A 27,166-nucleotide genomic window follows, 5' to 3' on the forward strand; every position below is an offset into this window, starting at 1 on the left:
TTCGACTCAATCCTGTCGATTATGCTCCACTCAATCTGCCTCCCAGGTTTCCTTATCTAAATCCAACATTGTAACCACTAACCTTCTCACTCAGCTGCACGTCTCAGCTTCCTCTGGAATACATTTATACTTCACCCAATCTCTATCGGGGCATGTTCCACATTCTCACCAAACTGAAGTCCCTGCTGGATTCTTTAATGACTATTTTATGTTGATAGCTTTTAGTTATACTTCCCAATAAGTGAAAATGTCCTCTCTCCATCTACTCGATCAAATTCCATCGTTTTAATGACCTGTATTCAATCAGCTCTCAGCCTTCTTTATTCAAGAGGAAACAAACTCAGCTTGTCAGTTCTTTCCTGAGATGTTTACCTTTGCATTACCGATAGCAACCTTATCAATCTTCCCTGTCCCCTCTCCAGTCCTTCTATATCCTTTCCATAACACAGTGACAGGAACTGAAGCAGCTTTATGTATGCTCTAACAAGACTTAATTACCAAGTAGAATGAAAATCCTTACTTTCCCACTCTGTTCCAGTCCTACATTACTATTATTTTAATAGTTTTGCTAACCCTGTGGTCCAGCCTTTAGTGATCAATGTTTTTGTACTGTGAAATCTTTCTGTCCCCCATTCCCTCCTACATTCACACCTTCTAAGTAATCAGTGACCTTCTGATTCACCCTATTACCTGTCAAACTCCCCTTGGCAATTATTTGCCCATTTTACATGTTTATTAATGTCTTGTTGCAGTCCTCATCAGTATTGACTGTTTCCCAGACTACAGTGTAGTCCTTGAAATGCACAGCAGGTCAGGCAGCATCCGAGGACCAGGACAAGGGCTTTTGCTCTTCTGGCTATTCTCCTGCTCCTCGGATGCTGCCTGACCAGCTGTGCTTTTCCAGGACCACACTCTCAACTTTAATCTGCAGACCTCACTTTCGCCTATTTCCCAGACTACCCCTCTCCATAAATCTGCAGTCAGCTGCTAATTTAGAAAATCTGAATTCCAAAGTCCAAGTCCATACTGTGACCCTCTGTATTCCCAGCACTGATCCATGTGGAACACCGCTCCGCACATTATCCCACTTTGATCAACCACCCTTTAATCCCACTCTCTGATGTGTTGCTTGAAATCAGTTCACAATTCATGACATCACTTCCCCCGGCTAACCCTCCTGATGCTGCCTGGCTTCCTGCCTTCTTCCAGCCTCCTGCTTGTCTACCTTGGATTACAGCAAGTACAGTTTGTTTTTGTCTCTAAACCTATTAATTAGTCCATTATGGAGTACCATGACTGTGTGGAGTTTGCACATTCTCCCCTTGTCTGCGTGAGTTTCCTCCGGGTGCTCAGGTTTCCTCCCATTGTCCAAAGATGTGCAGGTCAGGTGAATTGGCCATGCTAAATTGCCCATAGTGTGAGGTGCATTAGTCAGAGGAAATGGGACTGGGTCAGTGTGGATTGTTGGGCCGAAAGGCCTGTTTCCACACTGTAGGGAATCTAAATCTAAATCTTATCCAAGGCCTTTTGAAAATGCAGATAACTGATGCCAGCCACATCCCAGGGCCTACTACTTCTGTTACTTCTTCAAAACATACAGCCAAACAAGATCGTCACTTTGAAATCCATGCTCACTCCTCAGTACAATTTTTTTGAATTTCATGATATTTCTGACTTATTTAGTTCATTTAATTAACTTTTCAAATAAGTGACAAACAATTGCAAACTTGAAATTACGGGTTTCCATGCAAAATTTAACTCTGCTTGAAACTAGCAGATTCAGCATAACTAGAAAGCGGTGACCATCTGGAGGTTTATAAAATCAGGAGGGATATGGATAAGGTAAATAGACAAGGTCTTTTCCCTGGGATGATAGAGTGCAAAACTAGAGGGGGAAATATTTAAAAGGGAACTCGGGGCTACTTATTCACACAGAGGGTGGTGTGTGTATGGAATGAGCTGCCAGAGGAAGTAGTGAAGGCTGATACAGTTACAACATCTAAAGGATGGCTATATGACTAGGAAGGGTTTAGAGGGATATAAGTCAAATACTGCAAAAGGCACGAGATTTATTTAGGATATCTGGTCAGCATGGGCAAGGTGGACCGAAGGGTCTGTTTCTGCGTTGTACATCTCTATGACTCAATTATTCTATACTCTAGTGAGACTTTAACAACTTACCAGTGACAGCAAATACACTTTAAAAGACACAAGAACAGAAAGTGGAGCAGAAACACAGCAGGTCTGGTTGCTTCTGTGAGGAGAGAGCAGATTAAATATTGTGGGTCCAATCACTGTTCACCTTCAAGGGGTAACGTCTGTGTGCACCCTCTCACAGAATTAGACCCCTTTACACTCACACATGCACATCTACTCTCTCTCACACACTCACAAAACACTTGCGCGCACACACACACTCGCACACATACAAAAACCCTCATGCACACACTGTGTGCATCCCAGTCTGACACTGGCATATCCAAATCACACTTTGCACAGGTCAACAAAGGAACTTCCATTTGGAAACAGCTTAATGTGTCATGACTGAGATGTATTGGTACCACTGCAGTTTCCTACAGACAGTGGCTTCACAAGACCAGATTCATTCAGCACCAAAACAAATATATAAATCAATTTGGAATTAGGGAAAAATCCACTTTTGTGCCGGAAATAGTACCACCCCTCCTCCCAGTGTCCTGATATTTTGGAACATTGAAGTCCCATTGTGATCTGCAGCTTTAATTCCTACTGGGGAGGACAGATTTACCTCCTGTTTGATTCAATTGATTTATAAATTAGAATGAAAGGATAGCTGAGGACAGTCAGCAGCTCACTTCTGAACTTCCTCTGGGTCACTATGTAAATGACTGTATTGGTACAAGAACTCAGAAGCTGAAGCATATTTCCTGCTTCTTGGAAACTTTGGAAAGAGTCAAATGAAGATCTCCGTTTAAAGATGTTTGTAATTCGGTAGAATATAAAATATGTGACTGCTGTCATCCAGAGCAGGATAAAACTGCTGGATATCATAAAAAGTAAGATGATGGATCTTTGCCGGCTCTTCATCTCAGGGTCCTGAACATTTTCAACGCTGCTGTGGTCCCTGAGTCTCTTTCGGACCTGACTAGCCACTAAAATACGTCTGACAGTGAGAACATTAAACAATAAAATTAAAATGAAGGGAAGTAATGGAGTTCACAGCTGTTCAATCCAAGAAAATGCTATCCATGTGGGTAACATATAAAAGCTTAATGATGTTCGGCAACCAATTGGAATCCTGTTAATTGTGAAATAATGAACATATGTAAAAGCCCAGGGAATATTCTTCAAACACAACAGTACATTCACAATCACTATAACTCCAACTGCAATTTTACCCTTACAATATTTTGTTTTCAGCTTTTCACAGCAAATTGCGACAAACCGGTCAAATGTAAAAGCGACAGTTAACCAAACAGAGCAGTCTATAGCAGTCGGAGCCAGGAAGAGAATGAACTTGCACACAGGAGTGTAGAGCAGGAAAGACTTTAACCAATAAAGACCAGCAATCCGATGCAATATGACATTATAGACCACAACCATCAGATCTGCTGTAGCCATGGCCATCAGGTAACAAGTGATGCACTTAGAGAGACCACACTTTCCACGCGACAAGATCAAGATGGCTACCAGGTTCACTGTGACAGAAAGATAAAAGCAGTAAAAAGAGGATTAGTTGCCTGAAATGTAGGTGGAAAAAAGGTCCTTGCACACTTTCAAAAGAATTAGATAAGCAACTGGGTTTGGGTTGTGCTTTTCAGTGTTGTGGAAACATATGGAGGGGTTAGTTGAGTTAAATCATCCTTGCAAAGGGCTAGATTGGATCCAGAAGGTCAAATGGCCTCCTCCTGTGCTGTAACTATTCCATAATTATATGACGATGTTAGGGCAAAAATGATATAGAGCTGAAAATGTGTTGCTGGAAAAGTGCAGCAGGTCAGGCAGCATCCAGGGAACAGGAGAATCGATGTTTCGGGCATAAGCCCTTCTTCAGGAATGAGGAAAGTTTGTACAGCAGGCTAAGATAAAAGGTAGGGAAAGGGGCCTGTGGGAGGGGCATCGGAAATGCGATAGGTGGAACGAGGTCAGGGTGAGGGTGATAGGTCAGACTGGGGTGGGGGCGGAGAGGTCAGGAAGAAGATTGCAGGTTAGGAAGGCGGTGCTGAGTTCGATTGATTTGACTGAGACAAGGTGGGGGGAGGGGAAATGAGGAAACTGGTGAAATCCGAGTTCATTCCTTGTGGTTGGAGGGTTCCTAGGCGGAAGATGAGGCGCTCTTCCTCCAACCGTCGTGTTGTTGTGGTCTGGCGATGGAGGAGTCCAAAGACCTGCATATCCTTGGTGGAGTGGGAGGGGGAGTTGAAGTGTTGAGTCACGGGGTGGTTGGGTTGGTTGGTCCGAGTGTCCCAGAGGTGTTCTCTGAAACACTCCGCAAGTAGGCGGCCTGTCTCCCCAATATAGAGGAGGCGACATCGGATGCAAAGGATGCAATAGATGATGTGTGTGGAGGTGCATATCTGTGGCGGATATGGAAGTTTCCTTTGGGGCCTTGGAGGGAGATGAGGGGGGAGGTGTGGGCGCAAGTCTTGCATCTCCTGCGGTTGCAGGGGAAGGTGCCGGGAGTGCAGGTTGGGGTGGTGGGGTGTGTGGATCTGACGAGGGAGTCATGGAGGGAGTGGTCTTTACGGAATGCTAATAGGGGAGGGGAGGGAAATATATCCTTGGTGGTGGGGTCCGTTTGGAGGTGGCGGAAATGACAGCGGATGATGCGCTGTACATGGAGATTGGTGGGGTGGTAGGTGAGGACCAGTGGGGTTCTGTCCTGGTCGCGGTTGGAGGGGCAGGGCTCAAGGGCGGAGAAGTGGGAAGTGGAAGAGATACGGTGGAGGGCATCGTCGATCACGTCGGGGGGGGGGAAATTGCGGTCCTTGAAGAAGGAGGCCATCTGATTTGTCTGTTTTTGGAACTGGTCCTCCTGGGAGCAGATGCGGCAGAGACGAAGGAATTGGAAGAATGGGATGGCGTTTTTCCAGGGGGCAGGGTGGGAGGAGGTGTAGTCCAGGTAGCTGTGGGAGTCGGTCGGTTTGTAGTAGATGTCCGTGTTGATTCGGTCGCCTGAGATAGAAATAGAAAGGTCGAGGAAGGGGAGGGAGGAATCTGAGACTGTCCAGGTGAATTTGAGGTCTGGATGGAAGGTGTTGGTGAAGTGGATGAACTGTTCAACCTCCTCGTGGGAGCACGAGGAGGCGCCGATACAGTCATCGATGTAGCGGAGGAAAAGGTGGGGGGTGGTGCCAGTGTAGTTGCAGAAGATGGACTGTTCCACATATCCTACGAAGAGGCAGGCATAGCTGGGGCCCATGCGGGTGCCCATGGCTACTCCTTTCGTTTGGAGGAAGTGGGAGGATTGGAAAGAGAAGTTGTTCAGGGTGAGGACCAGTTCAGTCAGTCGAAGGAGGGTGTCAGTGGAAGGGTACTGGTCGGTACGGCGGGAAAGGAAGAAGCAGAGGTCTTTGAGTCCTTCGTGATGGGGGATGGAGGTGTACAGGGACTGGATGTCCATGGTGAAGATAAGGGTTGGGGACCGGGAAAGCGAAAATCATGGAGGAGGTGGAGGGCATGGGTGGTGTCCCGAACGTAGGTGGGGAGTTCTTGGACTAAGGGGGACAGGACCGTGTCAAGGTATGCAGAGATGAGTTCGGTGGGGCAGGAGCAGGCGGAGACAATGGGTCGGCCGGGGCAGTCAGGTTTGTGGATTTTGGGCAGCAGGTAGAAGCGGGCGGTGCGGGGTTGTGGGACTATGAGGTTGGAGGCGGTGATTGGGAGATCTCCCGAGGTGATGAGGTTATGGATTGTCTGGGAGATGATGGTTTGGTGGTGGGGGTGGGGTCATGTTCAAGGGGGCAGTACGAGGAGGTGTCCGTGAGCTGGCGTTTAGCCTCAGCGGTGTAAAGGTCGGTGCGCCAAACTACTACCGCGCCTCCCTTGCCTGCTGGTTTGATAGTGAGGTTGGGGTTGGAACGGAGGGAGTGGAGGGGACAAAACTTGGCGGACTCTGGACTACGTTCCGACCAACAAAACTTGGACCCAACATCCCGCACAAAAATGATATACCAAGTACTCTCAAACGGAGATTTGTTATAACACATAAAAAAAGGCAATTTCACCCATCACATCTGTGTCATGTCAAAAACAATCACCAAATTATTCCAATCCATTTCTAGCACTTGCCTTTGCAGCATTAAAACTTGTGGTGCTGGAAAAACACAGCAGATCAGGCAGCATCTAAGGAGCAGGAGAGTTGACATTTCAGGTATCAGCCCTTCATCAGGAATGTGATGCACTTGACCTAGCATCCGTTTACAATCTCAGAGGCCAACAACTTATCATCTGTCAAAAGGCTTTGTTTTAGGGTGTTGAGATTCCATTTACAATTGAATGATAGGAATTGGCGAGTGCAGGTGGGGAGCTGAAGACAGTACTTAATAAGCCAGCACTGTAGAAAAGAAACCAGAAGGAATTTCAAGTAACAATAGACAATAGACAATAGACAATAGGTGCAGGAGTAGGCCATTCTGCCCTTCGAGCCTGCACCACCATTCAATATGATCATGGCTGATCATTCCTAATCAGTATCCTGTTCCTGCCTTATTTCCATAACCCTTGGTTCCACTATCCTTGAGAGCTCTATCCAACTCTTTCTTAAATGAATCCAGAGACTGGGCCTCCACTGGCCTCTGGGTCAGAGCGTTCCACACAGCCACCACTCTCTGGGTGAAGAAGTTTCTCCTCATCTCTGTCCTAAATGGTCTACCCCGTATTTTTAAGCTGTGTCCTCTGGTTCGGCACTCACCCATCAGCGGAAACATGTTTCCTGCTGCCAGATTGTCCAATCCTTTAATAATCTTATATGTCTCAATCAGATCCCCTATCAGTCTTCTAAACTCAAAGGTATACAAGCCCGGTCGCTCCAGTCTTTCAGCATAAGGTAGTCCCGCCATTCCAGGAATTGACTTTGTGAACCTACGCTGCACTCCCTCAATAGCCAGAATGTCTTTCCTCAAATTGGGAGACCAGAACTGCATACAAGACTCCAGGTGTGGTCTCACCAGGGCCCTGTACAGCTGCAGAAGGACCTCTTTGCTTCTATGAAGGCCAGCATGCTATTAGCCTTTTTCACTACCTGCTGTACCTGCATGCTTACCTTCATTGTCTGGTGTACAAGAACACCCAGATCTCTTTGTACTGCCCCTTTACCTTACTTGACTCCATTTAGGTAGTAATCTGCCTTCCTGTTCTTACCACCAAAGTGGATAACCATACATTTATCCACATTAAACTGCATCTGCCATGCATCTGACACTCACCTAACCTGTCCAGGTCACCCTGTAATCTCCTAACATCCTCCTCACATTTCACCCTGCCACCCAGCTTAGTATCATCAGCAAATTTGCTAATGTTATTACTAATACCATCTGCTATATCATTAATATATATTGTAAAAAGCTGCGGTCCCAGCACTGATCCCTGCGGTACCCCAGTGGTCACTGCCTGCCATTCAGAAATGGAGCCGTTTATCACTACTCTTTGTTTCCTGTCAGCCAACCAACTTTCAATCCAAGTTAGTATTTTGCCCCCAGTATAATGCGCCCTAACTTTGCTCACTAAACGGGAAAATTGGGAGTCAAAACGAGGGATTATGGGCACCAGAAGAAAAGCCAATAAAAAGGCAAAGTGGGAAAATAAGAGAAGAAAACACCAAGGATTAAAATTTGGACATAACAGAAGGATCACAGAGAAAATGCCATTAATGAGAAAAAGAACAGGATTAAAAGAGTCCAAAGTTATGCAGGGTTAGTAGATTGGCCATGAGAAATTACCAGTAGTGTCCAGAGATATGCAGGCTAGGTGTGTTAGCCATGGGGAATGTAGAGATACAGCGATGGGGTGGGTCTGGGTGGGATGCTCTTTGGGGTCATTGTGGACCCTTTGAGCTTTCACATTGTATGGATTCAATAGTTCTGAGAAAAAACACTAAAGATTGAGGAGAAGTGCGATGAGTAAAGGTGGAAGGGAAAGGTAATACTGTCACCTGGTTGAAAGTGATCCAAAGGGAAGGTGACACCTCGGTGTTAAATAAAGAGCAGGATCAAAGAGAACATTAAGGATAAAGAGCAGAGGTAAAATTCCAACAAAGTGAAGATGGACAAGTAAAGCAATGAGGATGAAGGATAAGAGTGAGCAGCTGGAATGAAAATACCAAGGATGAGAGAAGATAGGCAGAGCAGCTGAGTGTAAACAGCGATTGGTTATTAGCAAACAGAAAATGGTGCTTACATTTCTCACAGTCAAAACAAGTTTGTTTTTGAAAAGTGTATGAGGGACATCAATCTGGTATTGAGCTGGCTTCTGGAAATAGATAACCTTATCGATCAGACAAGCATTAAAATCTAAACTGAGTACATAAGAATGACTGCCTTTACCAGGCGTTGTGTAAACATTGTCCCACAGTGTGTTGAACACACCACCTTTTGAATTGACTTACCAGGCACTCCAAACGCTGCAAGAATGGTATAGTATATGAGCTCTGTCAGGTAAAGCGATGATCTGTACATCTTCTGTGTGAAGAAAGAGGCAAACACACTGCCTGAAGTGGTAAGTAAACGGAGACAGCAGTGATTTTTTTATGGCACAGTGATTCCCTAATGGTTCTGTTTAATTGCATACCTGCTGTCATTACTTACAGGTTAGTGAACAAGTTGGTATGTGCATCATCTGGCTTTTCAATGTGAAACCAATTAGGGAAGGAGCAATATCATTTAAAAAAAATGCAAAATGGGCGCCTGACATTATTCTTTCATTAAATCAAATCTGGTGTCCATTGTGCATGACACAAAGTCTACTCTGCAGGAAGCAACTGTACAGGACATTGGTTAGGCCAATTTGGAATACTGTGAGTAATTCCGGTCTCCCTCCTGCGGGAAGGATATTGTGAAACTTGCAATGGTTCAGAAAAGATTTACAAGGATGTTGCCAGGTTTAGATGGTTTGAGCTACAGGGAGAGGCTGAGTAGGCTGTGGCTGTTTTTCCTGGGGTGTGACCTTATAGATGTTTATAAAATCAGGAGGGGCATGGATAGGATAAATGCCCAAGGTCTTTTCCCCAGGGGAGGGGAATCTAGAACTAGAGGGCATAGGTTTAGGGTGAGAGGATATAGATCTTTAAAGGACCTAAGCGGCAACTTTTTCATGCTGAGGGTGGTGCATGCATAGAATGAGATGCCAGAGGAAATGGTGGAGGCTGGTACAATTACAACATTTAAAAGGCATCTGGACGGGTATGTGAATAGGAAGGGTTTAGAGGCCAAGTGGTGCCAAATGGGACTAGATTAGTTTTGGATATCTGGTCAGTATGGACGAGTTGGACTGAAGGGTCTGTTTCCGTGCTGTACATCCCGATGACTCTGTAACTGACCCCACCCAGTATTTGAGATTGTGCAAACATTTGATGAAATGGATTGCATGAGATTTTCATGGAAAATATGACATACACAAAAAAAACATTCAGCACACCAGACCATATTAGTTTTTGTGTCCAAGATAAACTTCTCCTCGCTCTGGCTCACAGAAATATATCAGTGTAAAAACCTGCACCCTTCTCCTTCATGTATTATGATGCAAAAGCAAAATATTGCAGATGTGGGAAACCTGAAATAAGAACAATCAATGCTGCGAGATCCCAACCACTCAGGCAGCATCTGAGGAGAGATACAGCGTGAATTGGTGCAATCTTGTTGTAACACAAAGAACTGTGATGGGACTTTGCAGGAAGGAGCCGATTACAAACCAATCAGGCAGTGGAGAGGACACCTGCAGAACTTCACCTCCCATCAAGACCCTGGAGCTTATGGTGGGCAGCTCCTATGCCCAGCAACACCATCTGGGATGGGCTTATAATCCTCTGAAGGACAGGCTTCAGTGTTCTGGAATTGTATAGTGAGGGTGGGGGGATTGGTGAGCAACTCCCGTGAAGGACAGGCTCCAGTGTTCTGAAATTGTACAGTGAGGGAGGGGAATGGACTAGTAACCCCTGTGAAGGACAGACTCCAGTGAACTGGAATTGTACAGTGAGGGAGAGGGATGGGTTAGTAAGCCCCTGAAGGACAGGCTCCAGTTTGGGATGTGGGGTTGGGGTGGTGGTGATAAGAATCATGGGTCTTCCTGTCTGAAAACTGTAATACCAGCCACGGCCAGTGGGTTGAGGTACAGCACCATCGAACCTCATTAGATACCCTTCCTGTCTCCAATCTCACTGCTACCGAGAGAAGGAAACTTCCCTGTTGTTCAAATTGATGAGCTTTCTTCAGAACTGAACACAAAAGGAAATGTAAGGTTTTGTTTAAAGACCACAGAATGGGAGAACAGCAGGAAGAACAATGGAAAGGGGGCATTGTTTTGATGGTGAAAGTGAGTATTGCAGATGCTGGAGATGAGAGCTGAAAATGTGTTGCTGGAAAAGCGCAGTAGGTCAGGCAGCATCCAAGGAGCAGGAGAATCGACGTTTTAGGCATGGGCCCTTCTTCAGGAATGAGGAAAGTGTGTCCAGCAGGCTAAGATAAAAGGTAGGGAGGAGGGACGAGGGGGAGATGCGTTGGAAATGCGATAGGTGGAAGGTGGTTAAGGTGAGGGTGATAGGCCGGAGAGGGGGTGGGGCGGAGAGGTCAGGAAGAAGATTGCAGGTTAGGAAGCTGGTGCTGAGTTCGAGAGTTGGGACTGAGACAAGGTGGGGGGAGGAGAAATGAGGAAACTGGAGAAATCTGAGTTCATCCCTTGTGGTTGGAGGGTTCCCAGACAGAAGATGAGGCGCTCTTCCTCCAGCCGTCGTGTTGCCATGGTCTGGCAATGGAGGAGTCCAAGGACCTGCATGTCCTTGGTGGACTGGGAGGGGGAGTTGAAGTGTTGAGCCACGGGGTGGTTGGGTTGGTTGGTCCGGGTGTTCCAGAGGTGTTCTCTGAAACGTTCTGCAAGTAGGCGGCCTGTCTCCCCAATATAGAGGAGGCCACATCGAGTGCAGCGGATGCAGTAAATGATGTGTGTGGAGGTGCAGGTGAATTTGTGGCGGATATGGAAGGATCCCTTGGGGCCTTGGAGGGAAGTGAGGGGGGAGGTGTGGGCGCACGTTTTGTATTTCTTGCGGTTGCAGGAGAAGGTGCCGGGAGTGGAGGTTGGGTTGGTGGGGGGTGTGGACCTGACAAGGGAGTCACGGAGGGAGTTGTCTTTTCGGAACGCTAATAGGGGATGGGAGGGAAATATATCCCTGGTGGTGGGGTCCGTTTGGAGGTGGCGGAAATGACGACGGATGATATGATGTATATGGAGGTTGGTGGGGTGGTAGGTGAGAACCAGTGGGGTTCTGTCCTGGTGACAATTGGAGGGGTGGGGCTCAAGGGCGGTGGAGCGGGAAGTGGAGGAGATGCGGTGGAGGGCATCTTCGATCACGTTTGGAGGGAAAGTGCAGTCTTTGAAGAAGGAGGCCATCTGGGTTATTCGGTATTGGAACTGGTCCTCCTGGGAGCAGATGCGGTGGAGACGAAGGAATTGGGAATATGGGATGGGGGCAGAGTGGAAGAGGTTGTGGTCTAGGTAGCTGTGGGAGTCGGTCGGTTTTTAGTAAATGTCCGTCTTGATTCGATCGCCCGAGATAGAAATGGAGAGGTACAGGAAGGGGAGGGAGGAGTCTGAGACGGTCCAGGTGAATTTGTGGTCGGGATGGAAGGTGTTGGTAAAGTGGATGAACTGTTCAACCTCGTCGTAGGAGCACGAGGCAGCGCCGATACAGTCATCGATGTAGTGGAGGAAAAGGTGGGGGTGTGGTGCCAGTGTAGCTGCAGAAGATGGACTGTTCCACATATCCTACGAAGAGGAAGGCATAGCTGGGGCCCATGCGGGTGCCCATGGCTACTCCTTTGGTTTGGAGGATGTGGGAAGATTGGAAAGAGAAGTTGTTCAGGGTGAGGACCAGTTCAGTCAGTCGAAGGAGGGTGTCAGAGGAAGGGTACTGGTTGGTACGGCGGGAAAGGAAGAAGCGGAGGGCTTTGAGCCCTTTGTGATGGGGGATAGAGGTGTACAGGGACTGGATGTCCATGGTGAAGATAAGGCGTTGGGGACCGGGAAAGCGAAAATCATGGAGGAGGTGGAGGGCGTGGGTGGTGTCCCGAACGCAAGTGAGGAGTTCGTGGACTAAGGCTGACAGGATCATATCGAGGTATGCAGAGATGAGTTCAGAGGGGCAGGAGCAGTCTGAGACAATAGATCGACCGGGGCAGTCAGGTTCGTGGATTTTTGGCAGGAGGTAGAAACGAGCGGTGCGGCGTTGTGGGACTATGAGGTTGGAGGCGGTGGATGGGAGATCCCCTGAGGTGATGAGGTTATGGATGGTCTGGGAGATGATGGTTTGGTGGTGGGAGGTGGGGTCATAGTCAAGGGAGTAGGAGGAGGTGTCCGTGAGCTGGCGTTTAGCCTCAGCGTGTAAAGGTCGGTGCACCAAACGACTACCGCGCCTCCCTTGTCTGCCAGTTTGATAGCGAGGTTGAGGTTGGAATGGAGGGAATGGAAGGCTGCACATTCCAAGGGTGAGAGGAGTGGAGAGGTTGAGGCAGTTAATGTCGCAACGGCAGTCGACTATGAAGAGATCGAGGGCAGATAAGAGGCCAGCACGGGGTGTCCAGGTAGATGGGGTCTGTTGGAGGCGGGAGAAGGGGTCGTCAGAGGGTGGGCGAGAGTCTTGGTTGAAGAAGTAGGCACGGAGGCGAAGGCGGCGGATGAATTGTTCGATGTCACGCCATGTGTTGAACTCGTTAATCTGGGAGCCTAGGGGAATGAAGGTGAGGCCTCTGCTGAGGACTGATCTTTCATCCTCAGAGAGGAGGAGGTCTGGAGGGATGGTGAAAATATGGCAGGGTTGGGAGATAAGACCTAGTATGGGGCTGGAGCTGGGAGTGGGGGTGGCGTTAGGCGTGGGGGCGGGAATCGGGGTGGGGACGGAGATCGGGGCGGGGGTGGGGTTCGGCGTGAGGACGGGGTTAGGCGTGCGGACGGAGATCGGCGTGGGGGCGGCGTGGTCGTTGTGCAGGTGAGTGATGTCACTGGGGGCGGAAGTGCTCCTTGGATGCTGCCTGACCTGCTGCGCTTTTCCAGCAACACATTTTCAGCTTTGTTTTGATGGTGTCTGGTATGTGGGCATTACTGGCAATGCCAACATTCATCATTAGACGATAAATTGCCCTTGAGCTGAGTGGCTTGGTTTGTCCTTCCAGAGGGGTGTGAACCATATTACTATTGGAGAGCCACCTACAGGCCAGCTTGGGCAATGAAAACAGATCCCCTTCTTGAAGGACGTTACTGAACGAGATAGAGTCAGAGAGTTGCTAGCTACACAGCTCAGAAACAGACCCCTCGGTCCAACTCGTACATGCTGACCAGATATCCTCACCTAACCTAGTCCCATTTCCCAACATTTGGCCCATATCTCTCTAGTCCCTTTCAAACGCTGTGTGGATTTTTCACATTCTCTCTGTGTCTTTGTGGGTTTCCTTTGGGTGCTCCGGTTTCCTCCCACAGTCCAAAGATGTGCAGGTTTGGTGAACTGGCCATGCAAAATTGCTCATTGTGTTCAGGGGTGTGTAGGTTAGGTGCATTAGTCAGGGGTGCATGCAGAGTAATAAGGTAGGGGTATGGGTCTGGGCAGGATACCCTTCAGAGTGTCGGTATGGACTTGTTGTGCCAAATGGCCTGTTTCCACATGGTAGGGATTCTATGATTCTAGGAGAAAGTGAGGACTGCAGATGCTGGAGATCAGAGCTGAAAATGTGTTGCTGGAAAAGCGCAGCAGGTCAGGCAGCATCCAAGGATCAGGAGAATTGACATTTCGGGCATAAGCCCTTCTTCAGGAATGAGGAATCTTCAGGCTAAAATAAAAGGTAGAGAGGAGGGACTTGGGGAGGGGCGTTGGGAATGCGATAGGTGGAAGGAGGTTAAGGTGAGGGTGATAGGCCGGAGTGGGGGTGGGGGTGGAGAGGTCAGGAAGAAGATTGCAGGTCAAGAAGGCGGTGCTGAGTCCGAGGGTTGGGACTGAGATAAGGTGGGGGGAGGGGAAATGCGGAAACTGGAGAAATCTGAGTTCATCCCTTGTGGTTGGAGGGTTCCTAGGCGGAAGATGAGGCGCTCTTCCTCCAGCCGTCGTGTTGCTATGGTCTGGCAATGGAGGAGTTCAAGAACCTGCATGTCCTTGGTGCAGTGGGAGGGGGAGTTGAAGTGTTGAGCCACGGGGTGGTTGGGTTGGTTGGTCCTGGTGTCCCAGAGGTATTCCCTGAAACGTTCCGCAAGTAGGCGGCCTGTCTCCCCAATATAGAGGCCACATCGGGTTAATGGATGAGAGGCTGGTTTGTGTGATGGACTGGGCTGTGTTCACAACTCTCTGTAATTACTTGCGGTCTCGGGAAGAGCTGTTGCCATACAATGCGGTGACGCATCAGGAGAAGATGCTTTTTATGATACATCAATAAAAATTGTTAAGTTTCATTGTTGGTATGCTAAATTTCCTTAGCCTCATGAGGAAGTAGAGGTGTTGGTGTGTTTTATTGTCTGATGCATCAACATGGATGGATCAGTTGGATGTATCATTGGTGATGCTTACTTCTTAGGATCTTGAAGCTCTTGACGACCTCCACCTCAGCACCATTGATACAGACAGATACATATCCTCCAGTCCACTTCCTGGAATTTATGACCAGCTCCTCCATTTTCACTTTGGGAAGTGGATAGAAGGTTGAAGACTCCGAGGTCAGAGGCAGTGAAGGCCTGATCTCCAGAGGATTTGATATCAGTGATGGACCTTCACACAATGGCTTATTGTTCAATGCTGGTGTCATGGTCCAGGAGAGCTAAGAGGAAGTGTGATTGGCCCCTGCAAGGAGACAATGGCCTCGTGTTTTTGACACGAAGTTCTTAATCCAGAGATCTAGGTGTGGGTTCGAGTCCCTCTACGACAGAGGGTGCAATTTGGATTCAATAAAAATCTAGATTTTAGAGTCTCATGATAACTAGAATCCTTTGCCAATTGTTGAAAAAAGCCATGAAGTTCACTGATGTCCTTTATGGACGGTGTCGTGATTGAAACAAGATCAGCAACCTCATAGAATATGAGTTTCCTGATTGGGGCTGTTAACCTGGCCCAATCAGAAAGCCCTGGCTGACAGATATAAACAGGAGATAGCCCAATGGTACATAGGGGCAGACAGAGAGCCAGAAGGCGGGTAGCAGTCCTCAGCGCTGTCACCCCAGGCAGGTACCGGGGCGGGCTGTCCCAGAGGTGGTCGGAAGGTGCTGAGGGTGGTTAGTGAAGCCGGAAGGTGGGTGGGCTATCCTGACCACTGTCACCCTGGGCGGGTGCTGGGGTGGGCTGTCCCAGAGGTGGTCGAAAGGTGTGTAGGGGTGGGTTGCCTTAGAGTGGCTGGAAGGTGGGAGGGATGGGGGCTTGCTGGGTCTGTATTGTATGCACCGTTTATGTAACTTATGTACAAATGTCATTGTCACTGTCTTTTATATGTGAAACTGGGATTTGAAGTTTGTCCTCCTCTCCCTGGAAACTGGTTGAACAGTAGGATTTGGGGCCTGGCTTTGCTGCTCCTCTCCCTTGTAAAATTGCTGTTGTATACAGCTGTAAATGTTAACTGTTTCTTGTAAACTGTTTTGTAATTTGCTTAATAAAATATTATAAACAGGAAAAAAAAAATATAAACAGGAGATTGTTTGATCACACAGCATTGCCCTTTGATGAAAAAAAATAAACAGGAGATTCTCACTGGCCACTCGGGTGTTTCCTTTCAATAAATAAAAAAAAGAAAAAAGAGAAAAAAAGAAAAAAATAAAATAAAAAAAGAGAAAAAATAAATAAACAGGAGATTCAGAGGTATTCTGAACTTAGGGGACTGACTCTGTGCTTGCTGGTGCTACAGTCAGTATGTTACTGTTAGTTTCTGCTTCTCTTTTTTTGGAGGGGGAAACCTGATTCTTGAACTGGCTGAGTTAGTTAGTCAGTTTGTTAACTGGCATTCCTTTTAGTGAGGACTGATTGTTAAACTCCTGACGCACATAATGTATTACAAGTGCAACTCAGTTCTCATTCAAGGGTTTGTTGTTTCACTGCTGAAAATGTGTTGCTGGAAAAGCGCAGCAGGTCAGGCAGCATGAAGAAGGACTTATGCCCGAAACGTCGATTTTCCTGTTCCCTGGATGCTGCCTGACCTGCTGCTCTTTTCTAGCAACACATTTTCAGCTCTGATCTCCAGCATCTGCAGACCTCACTTTCTCCTCAAAGATTGTTGTTTCACTGGCTGGTTACAGCCTGTGCGTTACTCTTTTCTCTCCTTTCTCTTTCTGAGAAAAGGACAATGTTAATTTCATGGTAGGGCTTAGCCCTTGGTCTGTAGTTTTCTTTTTTTTTGTATGTGTCTTCACTTTTTATTGGTGTTTTGACTGAGCCCTGTGGAAGACTGACATTTTACCAGAGGAGCTGTTCCTGTGGGGAGGCCTAACCGTGGGACTATGCCTCTGAAGATTGAACACCTGTGTGTGTGCTGGGAGGTGAGCACTTGCTGTATCCTGGAGTTTGGGAGAAGACCTTTTCTTCAGGAGTGGACCAAACCCCTGAGAGTTAACTGCATCTGTACAATGTACTGTTCCTACGAGTGGGCCTGGCTCTCCAAGGCTGGGCCAGGACTCCATGGAGACTGAACACTTGTGTGCTGTGGGGTGTGCATTTGATGCCCTTCAGGAGTGGACACTGCCCTTGGTTGCGAACTCTGTTTTTAGCAACGGACTCTGCAGTTTGGAGCGGATTCTATTTCCGACAACGTACATCGTATACTAGAGTGGACTCTTCTTGGAAATGGATTCTACATTTTGAAGACTGTATAGATTTGGACTGTGTACCAGAAAGGACTCTGTTTTCTGGTAATTTAACTATATTGTGTTTCCTGTGTCTATCACCTGCACTGCCATGCGTGTCCCTGGGTCTGGCAGGCCTTACTGTGAGCTGAGAGGCTCATAGGTCGTCCTGAAAGCTGTCACCCCGAGAGCCGGAGGGTCGTAGGCCATCCTGTGAACCTGAAGGTTGGTAGGCTGTCCCGAAAGCCGAGGTGTGGGTAGACCACCCTGATGCCAGTCATCCTGAGAGCCAGATGGTGGGTCGGCCGTTCTGAGCGCTGTCATTCCGAGAAGGGGTAATCGGGATGGGCTGTCCTAGAGGTGGTCGAAAGGTGTCAGAGCAGCCGAGAGCCAGAAGGTGTGTAGGGGTGGGCTGAGATCCGGAAGGCTTGTGGGCTACCCTACACGCTGTCATCCCAGGGAATGGGACCGGCTATTCTAGAGGTGGTCAAAAGGTGTGTCAGGGCTGACCAAGAACTGGAAGGCGCTTGGGGTGGATTGAGAACCGGAAGGCGTGTAGCGGTGGGCTGCCTTAGAGTGGCCAGAAGGCGGGAGGGACAGGGGCTTGCTGGGTCTGTATTGTCTACACTTTTTTAATGTAACTGGATTGTCTTATGTATAAAGGTCATTGTTGCTGTCTTTTTATATTTGAAACTGGGATTTGTGCTTTGTCCTCAATTCCCTGTAAATTGGTTGAACCGTAGGGTTTGGGGCCTAGCTTTGCTGCTCCTCTCCCTTGTAAAATTGCTGTTTTAGACAGCTGTAAATGTTAACTGTATTTTATAAATTGTTTTGTATTTTGTTTAATAAAATAAAATAAACAGGAGATTCAGAGGTATTCTCAACTTAGGGGACTGACTCTGCTGGCTGGTGCTACAGTCAGTGTGTTACTGTTGCAGTTAGCTTCTGCTCCTATTTTTTCTGGAGTGGAAACCTGATTCCTGACCTGGCTGAATTATTTAGCCAGTTTGTTAACTGGTATCCCTTTTAATGAGGACTGATTGTTAAACTCCTGATGCACACAATGTGTTTCTGGTGTAGCTCAGTTCTCATTAGGGGATTGTTGTTTCACTGGCTGGTGACAGCCTGTGTTACTCTTTGTCCTTTTACCAAAAAGTAAAAAGAGAAAATGTTAATTTTGTGGTAGGGCTTAGCCCTTGGACTCTATTTTCTTTGTTTTTTTGTATGTGTCCTCACTTTTTTATTGGTGTTTGGACTGAGCCCTTGTGGACAACATACATTTTACCAGAGGAGCAGTTCCTGTGGGGAGGCCTAGCCCTGGGACTGGGCCTCTGAAGATTGAACACTTGTGTGTGTGTGCTAGGAGGTGAGCACTTGCTGTATCCTGGAGTTTGGACGAAGATCTTGCCTTCAGGAGTGGATTAAATCAATGTTAATTGCACCTGTACTATGTTCCTGTGAGTGGGCCTGGTTCTCCAAGGCTGTGCCAGGGCTCCATGGAGACTGCATACCTGTGTGCTGTGAGCTGTGTATTTGCTGCCCTTCGGGAGTGGACTCTGCCCTTGGTTGCGGACTCTGTTTTTAGCAACGGACTCTGCAGTTTGGTGTGGACTCTATTTCCGACAACGTACCTCGTATACTGGAGTGGACACTGTTCCTGGGAATTGACTCTACATTTTGAAGAAAAATGTCTGTGCTAATGGACTCTATACTAGAAAGGATTTTGTTTGTTGGTAATTAACTGTCATATGGTTTGTTGGGTCTATCACCTGCACTGTCTTGCGTGTCCCTGGATCTGGCAGGCCAGATCTGGATCTGGATCAGCAGCTGGGAGGCTCATGGGTCGTCCTGAAAGCTGTCACCCCAAGAGCCGGAGGGTGGGTAGGCCATCCTGTGAACCTGAAGGTTGGTAGGCTGTCCCGAGAGCCGGAGGGTGGGTAGGCCACCCTGATGCCAGTCACCCTGAGAGCTAGATGGTGGGTAGACCGTTCTGAGCGCTGTCGTCCCGAGAAGGGGTAATTGCGACGGGCTATCCTAGAGGTGGGCCGAACGTGTGTCAGAGCAGCTGAGAACCAGAAGGCGCGTAGGGGCAGGCTGAGATCAGGAAGGCTTGTGGGCTGCCCTGCACGCTGTCGTCCCATGGAAGGGAACGGGCTGTCCTCGAGGTGGCCGGAAGGTCTGTCAGGATAGCCCACTGGCCGGACGGCGCATCAGAGTGGGTGAGAGCCCAATGGTACGTGGGGGCAGACCGAGAGCCAGAAGGCAGGTAGCTGTCTTCAGCGCTGTCACCCTGGGCAGGTACCGTGGTGGGCTGTTCTAGAGGCGGTCGGAAGGTGTCTTAGGGCAGACCAAGAACTGGAAGGAGCATAGGGTGGACAGAGTTGGAAGTTGCGTAGGGGCGGGCTGCCTTAGAGTGGCCGGACAGTGGGAGTGACGGGACTAGGGGGCTTGCTGGGTCTGTATTGTCTGCACTTTTGTATCTAACAGTATTGTCTCATGTACAAATGTCATTGTCGCTGTCTTTCCAAATCTGAAACTGGGATTTGACGTTTGTCCTCATCTCTCTGTAAACTGGTTGAACGGTAGGATTTGGGGCCTGGCTTTGCTGCTGCTCTCCTTGTAAAATTGCTGTTGTGTACAGCTGTCAATGTTAACTGTTTTTTTTTTTGAAAACTGTTTGGTAATTTTCTAATAAAAAATATAAACAGGAGATTCAGAGTTCTTCTCAATTTAGGGGACTGACTCTGTGCTGGCTGGGCCACAGTCAGTATGTTACTGTTAGTTTCTGCTTCCCTTTCTTTTGGAGGGGGGAAACCTGATTCCTGAACTGGCAGAATTATTTAGCAACTCGCATTCGTGAGGACTGATTTCTAAACTGCCTGATGTACACAATGTATTTCAGGTGTGACTCAGTTCTCATTAGGGGGTTGTTGTTTCACTGCCTGGTTACAGCCTGTGTGTTACTCTTTTCTCTTTTTACTTTTAAGGAAAGGACAATGTGGATTTTATCGTACTAGGGCTTAGCCCTTGGCCTCTAGTTTTCTTAGCTGAAAATGTGTTGCTGGAAAAGCGCAGCAGGTCAGGCAGCATCCAAGCAACAGGAGAAACGACGTTTCGGGCATAAGCCCTTCCTGAAGAAGGGCTTATGCCCGAAACGTTGATTCTCCTGTTCCTTGGATGCTGCCTGACCTGCTGCGCTTTTCCAGCAACACATTTTCAGCTCTGATCTCCAGCATCTGCAGCCCTCACTTTCTCTCTAGTTTTCTTAGTTTTTTTTGTATGTCTTCACTGCTTTTGGTGTTTGGACTGAGCCCTTGTGGAAGACATACATTTTACCAGAGGAGCTGTTCCTGGTGGGGAGGCTTAGCCCTGGGACTGGGCCTCTGAAGATTGAACACCTGTGTGTGCTGGGTGGTGAGCACTTTCTGTATCCTGGAGTTTGGGAAAGACCTTTCTTTCAGGAGTGGACCAAACCCCTGTACTCTATGCTACTCTATCCCCACCCCCACCCTCCTCTAGCTTATCTCTCCACGCTTCAGGCTCACTGCCTTTATTCCTGATGAAGGGCTTTTGCCCGAAACGTGGATTTCGCTGCTCGTTGGATGCTGTCTGAACTGCTGTGCTCTTCCAGTACCACTGATCCAGAATCTGGTTTCCAGCATCTGCAGTCATTGTTTTTACCTCGTTGATTCAAACCCCTTTGAGTTAACTGCACCTGTACAATGTACTGTTCCTGTGAGTGGGCCTGGTTTTCCAAGGCTGGGTCAGGACTCCATGGAGACTGAACATTTATGGGGTGTGCATTTACTGCCTTTGGGAGTGGACTCCGCATTTCTGACAAGGCATGTTGTAAACTGGAATGGACTCTGTTACTGGGAATGGACTCTATATTTTGAAGACTCTATATTTGGAATGTGTACCAGAAAGGACTCTGTTTTTGGTAATTAATTGTATCATGTTGTTTGTTGGGTCTATCACCTGCACTGTCTTGTGTGTCTGTGGGTCTGGTAGGCCTTACTGTGAGCTGGGAGGTCATCCTGAAAGCTGTCACCCAGAGAGCCGGAGGGTGGGTAGGCCATCCTGTGAACGTGAAGGTTGGTAGGCTGTCCCGAAAGCCGGAGTGTGGGTAGACCACCCTGATGCCAGCCGCTCTGAGAGCGAGATGGTGGGTAGGCCGTTCTGAGCACTGTCGTCCCAAAAAGGGGTAATCGTAATGGGCTTTCCTACAGGTGGTCAGAAGGTGTGTCAGAGCAGCCAAGAGCCAGAAGGCGCGTTGGGGCGGGCTGAGATCCGGAAGGCTTGTGGGCTACCCTGCATGCTGTCGTCCCATGGAAGGGGACGGGCTGTTCTAGAGGTGGCCAGAAGGTTTGCCAGGATAGCCCACTGGCCGGATGGCGCATCGGTGTGGGTGAGAGCCCAATGGAACGTAGGGGCAAACCAAGAGCCAGAAGGCTGGAAGCCAACCTCAACACAGTCACCCCGGGCAGGTACCAGGGTGGGCTGCCCTAGAGGTGGTCGAAAGGTGTCAGTGCAGACAGAGACCTGGAAGGTGTGTAGGGGCGGGCTGCCTTAGAGTGGTCGGAGGGGGGAGGGACGGGGGCTTGCTGGGTCTGTATTTTCTGAACTGTTTTTATGTAACAGGATTGTCTCATGTACAAATGTCATTGTCGCTGTCTTGTCATGCTTGAAACTGGGATTTGGGGTTTGTCCTCATTTCCCTGGAAACTGGTTGAATGGTAGGATTTGGGGCCTGGCTTTGCTGCTCCTCTCTTGTAAAATTGCTGTTGTATACAGCTGTAAATGTTAACTGTTTTTTGTAAACTGTGTTTTGTAATTGCTTAATAAAATTTTAAAAATGAAAAAATAACAGGAGATTGAGTCTCCTCAGTTTAGGGGACTGACTCTGTGCTGGCTGGGCCACAGTCAGTGTGTTACTGTTGGCTTCTACTTTTTTTTTCCCTGGGGTGGAAACCTGATTCCTGAACTGTCTGAATTATTTAGCCAGTTAAGTGGTATTTCTTTAATGAGGACTGATTTCTAAACTGCCTAATGCACACACTGTATTTCAGGTGTAACTCAGTTCTCATTAGGGGATTGTTGTTCCACTGGCTGGTTACAGCCTGAGTGTTACTCTTTTTCTCTGTCCTTTTCTCAAAAAGTAAAAAAAATGTTAATTTTGTGGTAGGGCTTAGCCCTTGGATTCTAGTTTTCTTTGTTTTTTGTATGTGTCCTCATTGTGCTTTTGGTGTTTGGACTGAGCCCTTATGGAAGACATACATTTTACCAGAGGAGCTGTTCCTGTGTGGAGACCGAGCCCTGGGACTATGCCTCTGAAGATTGAAACCTGTGTGTGTGCTGAGACGTGAGCACTTGCTGAATCCTGGAGTTTGAGAGAAGACCTTTCCTTCAGGAGTGGACCAAAACCCCTTTAAGTTAACTGCACCTTTAAAATGTACTGTGATCCTGTGAGTGGGCCTGGTTGTCCAAGGGTGTGCCAGGGCTCCATGGAGACTGAACACCTGTGTGCTGAGGGTTGTGTATTTGCTGCCTTCAGGAGTGGACTCTGCCCTTGGTTGTGGACTCTGTTTTTAGCAACGGACTCTGCAGTTTGGAGTGGTCTCTATTTCCGACAATGCACATTGTATACTGGAGTGGACTATATTTTTTTCAAGACTGTTTGAACGCTGTGTGCCAGAAAGGACTCTGTTTGTTCACAATTAACTCGACCATGTTTCTTGTTGTGTTATCACCTGCAATGTCTTGTGTTTCCCTGGCTCTGGCAGGCCTTACTGTGAGCTGGGAGGCTCATGGGTCATCCTGAAAGCTGTCACCCCGAGAGCCCGAGGGTGGGTAGGCCATCCAGTGAACCTGAAGGTTGGTAGGCTTTCCCGAAAGCCGGAGGGTGGGTAGGCCACCCTGAAGCCGGTCACCCTGAGAGCGAGAAGGTACGTAGGGGCAGGCTGAGATCTGGAAGGCTTGTGGGCTACCCTGCACGCTGTCATCCCTTGGGAAGGGGACAGGCTGTCCTAGAGGTGGCCGTAGGGTGTATCAGGATAGCCTACTGGCCGGACGGTGCATCGGGATGGGTGAGAGCCCAATGGTGCGTAGGGGCAGACCGAGAGCCAGAAAGTGGGTAGGCCGTCTTCAGCGCTGTCGCCCTGGGCAGGTACCAGGGCGGGCTGTCCTCGAGGTGGTAGAAAGGTGTGTCAGGGTTGACTGAAAACTGGAAGTGCATGGGATAGACAGAGAGCCTGAAGGTGTGTGGGAGCAGGCTGCCTTAGATTGCTCGGAAGGTGGGAGGGACGGGGGGCTTGCTGGGTCTGTATTGTCTGCACTGTTTTTATGTAACTAGATTGTCCTTGTATGTACAAATGTCGTTGCTGTCTTGTCATGCTTGAAACTGGGATTTGAGGTTTGTCCTCATCACCCTGTAAACTGGTTGAACGGTAGGGTTTGGGGCTTGGCTTTGCTCCTCTCCCTTGTAAAATTGCTGTCTCTTGTATACAGCTGGAAATGTTACCTGTTTTTTGTAAACACTTTTGTAATTGTATAATAAAATTTGAAAAAAGATAAACAGATGTGCCACTGCGGAGAGGAGAGGGTAGGGCTGAAGACCTCCTCGTGGGTCTGCTCCTGGGCCTGGCCAAACTGGCCATAAACAGATCCAGGCAGCGGGCCGTGGAGGGGGTCGTTAGGGCTGACTGCCTGCCCCTCTTCCGCGGTTACGTTAGAGCCCGGCTGTCTCTGGAGAAGGAACACGCGGTGTCCACCAACACCCTGCAGTTGTTCAGGGGAGGTGGGCGCCCTGGGGAGTGGACTGTATTATTTCCCCGTCCAACTCTATTTTGATTTAATCCCTGCCCTCCTCTTCACTGTTTGATTACGCAGCATTGCCCTTTTGCTGTGAAGGGCGCACCTTGTCACTGGCCACTCGGGTGATTCCTATCTTCCTGGTGTTGGAAGTTTGAATAAAGATTCGTGCATCTTGTGTCTCTCACTGTGTCTCACACCTGCACACACACATATGGGTGCTGGAGGAAAAAAAGAAGAAAAGATAAAACGAATAAGTAGGACTGGCAGGGGTTCTTTTCGCATGGAGAGCTGGCTCTGTGGGAGCTGGATCAGTGTTAAGGATTCTCTGTGTATGTAAAGGGTGATTTGGTGCTGGTATACTGGCCTCTGTGGAGTTACTTCAGTGGCGACAAGACTGGGCTTAAGAAGGTGACCATGCAAAAGCTCCTCCTGCCTGAAGCCTAACTGGATTTGAACTGGCACTAAATCCGGCCTAGTCATCAGAGAGCGTTACAGTTACATGATCTTGTGTGTCCCTGGGTCTTGCAAGTCTTACTGTGAGCTCGGAGGCTCATAGTCGTCCTGAAACATCAGAGTTACAGGGTCTGCTGATGGAAGTGGGCACCCTCGCCAGGCCAACTGAGCTTGGGTACTAAGTGACTTAAGGTAATTACATAGCCTCACTCAGGATGTATCCTGGTCAGATGGTCTCTAGGTCAGGCCCCAATGGAAAACCCCAAAACTAAGCCATGCCGCGGCCAAATGGTTGACATTTTCTTCAAAGTCAGGCTTAACAAGCCATTGTAGTTGCTGCTGGTATGGGGTTCTGAGACAGCAAAGGGGTCCCACTCGACATAATGGCGTAGGAGAGCTCATAGGCTATTATCCAGGGGGGAGAACACCTTGCACCTACAGCTGGTTCGGAACAGTTATTTACAACGTCCAAGTGGGAACTGAATAAACTAAACACCTGGATAAATAGTGATCCGGTAGCAGTGGAGATGGATAACAATGCAATTGTATCAGTGATCGCGGAACCAGACTTGAATAAACTTTACCCTGGGATTTTAACCCTTAAATTTGTTCAAGACCTCAGTTAGGCTGAGAGCCTACACTGGGGAACTTTTCCAGATTCAGGGAACAGCTTCAGTCCCACTCTCTTCTGAGAAGCAGCTGGTTCAGTTCCCACTGATTGTAGTAAGAAGCTTGGGCCCTAGCCTGATGGGGTTAAATTGTTTCAGAAATATTCACCTTGATTTTCCAATTAGAAAATGGCTGCTTGAATGAAGTCCGAATGAAATACCTGGATATTTCTCAGGAAGGTCTAAAAGGGCGAAGAAAGGAGACAAGGCCACCTTGCATGTTGGCCAGGAGGCAATTCCACGATTCTGCACAGCCCACCCAGTACTTTATATATAAAAAGATGCAGGAAGCAGGAGACTGGAAAGTGACTGAATTATCAAGCCAATACAGTTTGTGGAATGGACAGCACTGGTCTTACCCATTGTGAATCTTGACGGGCCTTTGTAGGGATTTTACCCAAACGGTAAACTGCTTCTTGGAGCTGAATAAATAGCAATCTCTCGCATAGAGAACTTATGCACAAATCTGTCAGGGAGCCTGTCCTTCACAAAGTGGACATGAGCTGTATGTACTTGCAATTGTGTTTAGATGAGAATTCCTAGAAATATGATCCAATTAATACCTAGAAGGGGTTGTACCAATATACGAGACCACCATTTGGGGTATTAACAGCCTGTGCCATTTTTCAGTCAATGATGGAGAACATTTTATGTAGTCTACCCAAGATTTCCATTTATCTGGATGACATACTAATAACAGGGAAGAACGAGAAGGAGCACGAGATATCTTGGCCTTGGTCTTCAGATGTTTCTCCCATGTGAGCCTGAATAGGGAAATGTGTATTCCAGGCCCCCCCACATGACCTCCTTGAGATACAGAGCTGACAAGACAGGTTAGACCCATTGGTAGATAGGGAGGGTGATCAAAGTTGCCCTGACCCCCACGTCTGTCCTGGAGCTTGGGTCTTTCCTTGGGCGGGTCAGTAATTATGGAAAGTTCATACATAACCTGTCTCAGACCTGATGGAGAGAAGATTCCATACCAGGTTAAACCTGAGCTTCCCAGATCTCTGGGGAGGGCGGAGGGTGTAACAGCACCAGCAAGATCAATCCCTGCCACGTGCCTCCACTCAGTGAGAGAGACAGTTTACTTCAGGGGTTGGAGGGTTGGTGTCAGAACGACGGGAATGGCCCTGTATGGGGAAGAGGCAGGGTTGAGGTAAGGTCTGGTCCTGTGAGGTAGAAGGTTTGGGTCAGTGTGACAGTCCTGAACAAGGATGGGGACCACATGCTCAGCTCCTCCACAACCTTTCTGACTGTTCCAGAATCCGTGGATCCTGCCTCTCATCGAGCACAGAACAGAGAGCAGGACAGCGCAGGTACAGGCCCTCCGGCCCATGATGTTGTATCAAACATGGCGCCAAATTAAACGAATCTCTTCTTCCTGCCATTTGGGCCATATCCCTCCATTACTCGCATATTCATTTGTATGTCTAAATACCCCTGAACCACCCTGACTGCATCTCCAGGTCCTGATCACTCTCTGTGTAAAAGCATTGCCCCTTCTGTCTCCTTTGACCTTTTCCCCTCTGATCTTAAATGTAGGTTCTCTAGTATTAGACATTTCAACGCTGGAAAACAAAACATAGGAACATAGCTGCAGGGGGAGGCCGTCAGCCCTTCAAACCGGCCCCACCATTCAATATGATGATGGCTGATCATGCAATCTCCCAATCCCACTCCTACTCTCTCTCCATACCCCTTCATCCCCTTAGCTGCAAGGGCCATATTCATCTCGCACTGGAATGTATCTAATGGACTGGCCCCAACACCTTCCTGTGGGAGACAATTCCACAGATTCACATCTCTTTGAGTGAAGAAATTCTTCCTCATCTCAGTCCTAAATGGCTTACCTCTTATTCTTAGAATATGACCCCTGGTTCTGGACCTCCCCACCATCAGGAACATTCTTCCTGCATCTAGCCTGTGCAGTCCCGACTCCGATACCCCAATCCTCTCACTATGAAGGCCAGCATGCCATTAGCTTTCCTCACTGCCTGCTGTACCTGCGAGCTAACATTCAGAGACTGTTCCACCATGACACCCAGGTCTCATTGCACCTCACCCTTTCCTCAACTGCCACCATTCAGATCATGGATCAGTGGTGCTGGAAGAGCACAGCAATTCAGGCAGCATCGTACCATTCAGAGCAGAATCTGCCTTCCTGTTTTTGTGACCAAAGTGGATAACCTCACATTTATCCACGTTACGTTACATTTGCTAAGTATTCACCCACTCAGCCAATC

The 27,166-nt window shown here is 48.2% G+C and overlaps 1 pseudogene; it reads right to left on the reverse strand.

The window, feature by feature from the left end:
• Positions 1-2,763: 2,763 nt before the first annotated feature.
• On the reverse strand, positions 2,764-14,969 carry LOC148136457 (uncharacterized; annotated as a pseudogene).
• Between the last annotated feature and the right edge of the window lie 12,197 nt (positions 14,970-27,166).

The sequence above is a fragment of the Chiloscyllium plagiosum genome, unplaced genomic scaffold (assembly GCF_037043375.1).
Source record: "Chiloscyllium plagiosum isolate Xiang-an unplaced genomic scaffold, Cpla_swu_hap1 HiC_scaffold_45, whole genome shotgun sequence".
NCBI classification, from domain to species: domain Eukaryota; kingdom Metazoa; phylum Chordata; class Chondrichthyes; order Orectolobiformes; family Hemiscylliidae; genus Chiloscyllium; species Chiloscyllium plagiosum.